The sequence below is a fragment of the Sceloporus undulatus genome, chromosome 2 (genome assembly GCF_019175285.1).
Source record: "Sceloporus undulatus isolate JIND9_A2432 ecotype Alabama chromosome 2, SceUnd_v1.1, whole genome shotgun sequence".
Classification (NCBI taxonomy): Eukaryota; Metazoa; Chordata; class Lepidosauria; order Squamata; family Phrynosomatidae; genus Sceloporus; species Sceloporus undulatus.
Window position 1 is genome coordinate 192,152,183 of NC_056523.1, and position 2,480 is coordinate 192,154,662.

Genomic DNA, 2,480 nt, shown 5'->3' on the forward strand with positions numbered 1-2,480 from the left:
CCAGGACTGTATTTATTTTACTGAGGATTTGAAGAATTAAAAAAAAACTTTTCAGAAAAATACACTTGTCTGATTTACTCATAGAATCAAAAAGTAGTGAGAAGAAAAGGATGGAAAGGTTTCTTTTAAACCAGATCGCTTCCCCTTGATGATTAAAGGCTGAAGTTGCTTGAAGAGAGAAAAGATGGAAAGATAAAGGGACTGACTGAGACTGCATCTGTACTGTAGAATAATACACTTTGATACCACTTTTAACCACCATGTCCCAATGCTATAGAATGCTGGGGTTTGTAGTTTTGTGAGCTATTTAGCCTTTTCTGCCAGAATGGAGTACAATATTCAAGGCACTGATTGTACCTTCTATATATTAATTATACATTATGTGAAGACGTTCTCCATCTTTTTATTGAACTTGAAAATCAGTCTAACTGGATGAGTACAACTCCTCTATGACAGAGAACAAAAATATCTTTCTATCCGTAGCATAATTTTATCAACCTCTGGTCCCATCCAGATATGTTGGACTACAGCTCATATCAAACTATATCTCAGAGGGAGAGAGAGAGAAAAAAAATACCTTTTCTAATTTAGCAGTTCACCAACTTCTTTATGTACAGGATTCCAAATTAAAGCCCCAAGACTGCTGCTTGATCTTTCTGTGAGGCATTACAACTTCTTTGTTCCCTGTTACCACATCTGGTATTTGCTAAGACAACAATCTTCAGATTTTCTCAAGGCATGGTAATGCAGCAGCTGCCATATCACCCTTCTGTACTGGAATGCCACTTATGTGAGTTTTAGTTGCTGTTTCCAGCAAGTGCACTGACATTCAACTACTTTCAGATCACCAATTAACGCTTTCTAAAGGGATGCTCCATATTCTTTTTAGCCAACCAGTCTCAAAACACAAGATACTGTATATACTCGACTATAAGTTGACTACATGTATAAGTCAAGGGCAAGTTTTGGGGCCAAAATTAAGGATTTTGACATGACCTATGGATAGGTCAAGGGTGAAACTTAGGGGCATGCAACAAAGGATCTACAGGCTGAAGCAAAGCAAAACAATGCCAAAAAAAATTACAAAATTCCAGCAGGCATGTCTGTGTTCACAGTAAAGGCTGGATGGATGACAGAATAGAGAGGGGTCAGTGATTCTAGGAGAAATTATGCTCCAGGTGATGTTTCCTTTTTAAGATAAGAGTTAAACTACAGTATGTACACTGACCCATGGATAAGTCGACTCAGGTTTTTGGGGTCAATTTTTTGACCAAAATTTCTAGACTTATACATGAGTATACACAGTAGCAATGCATTTGTACCACTGTCTGCCTTGATAAATTAAAGCCGTTTCTCCTCCTTTTTGAGCCAAGATTGGTGTTAGGGTCCTACTTTCTTGGGTTGCTTGTAAGGGGATACAACTTTGCACTGGGTGGCATCTTGCTTTAACTTATATTCTGCCTGGAAAGCCCCAAAAACTTTTCATTACACTGTAGAACACTGGTACCAAAGAAGTTGCAGGTATACACTTCCTATCTATCATTGTATCTATGGCCAATGCAAAAAGATAAGAAATCAGAAGAAGACTAGGGCTAGGAAGAGCAGCTATGAAAGAATCCTAAATAGTAAAGATTTACAACTGAGCACTAAAGTTAGAATCATCCAAGCTATTGTATTCCCCATTACCATGTACAGATGTGAAAGCCTGACAGTGAAAAAGCAGATAGGAAGAAAATCATTTCATTCAAGACGTGGTGCTGGCGAAGAGTGCTGAGGATTCCATGTACAGCCAAAAGGACAAACAAACAGGTCCTTGAGTAGATCAAGCCTGAACTCTCCCTGGAAGCCAAGATGATGAAACTGAGGCTGTCGTACTTTGGCCACATCATGAGAAGGCACAACTCACTAAAAAAGACAATGCTAGGAAAGGTGGAAGGAAGCAGAAAGAGGAAGACTGTAAGCTAGAAAGTTAGACTCAAGGAGGTCAGAAGTATGAATTTAAAAGACCTAACCAGAGTAGTAAAGGACAGAGGGGCTTGGAGATGTCTCATTCACAGGGTTGCCATGATTTGGTGTCGGCTTAAGGGCAGTTAACAAGAACAACAAATGGAAGTTGCAGTCCAAGATTTCAACAGGTACTCTTGTGCTTGTTAAGCCTAGCTCACATTAAGATGGCAGTCCTGTATTTGGGCTATGCCATTTCAGGCTGCAGGTAAATTCAGGTCTCATATAAGTAATACTCCTCTACACAGAAGATATCCCTTCACACACACAAAAAGCTAGCATGACAAGAGGACCACCCCTCCCTATGGTAGTGCAGGCTGCCATGATGACAACTAAGACTTACTTGTCAATTATGTTTTGAAAAGTAAAATATTCTTCTGCAGGTAGACATGGTACAGGAAAGCTATAATGTTGTGTCACTAGGAATGCTTGGTTTTAAAGAAGTGAAGTGCTTAGCTTTATCTCAGATCACCAGC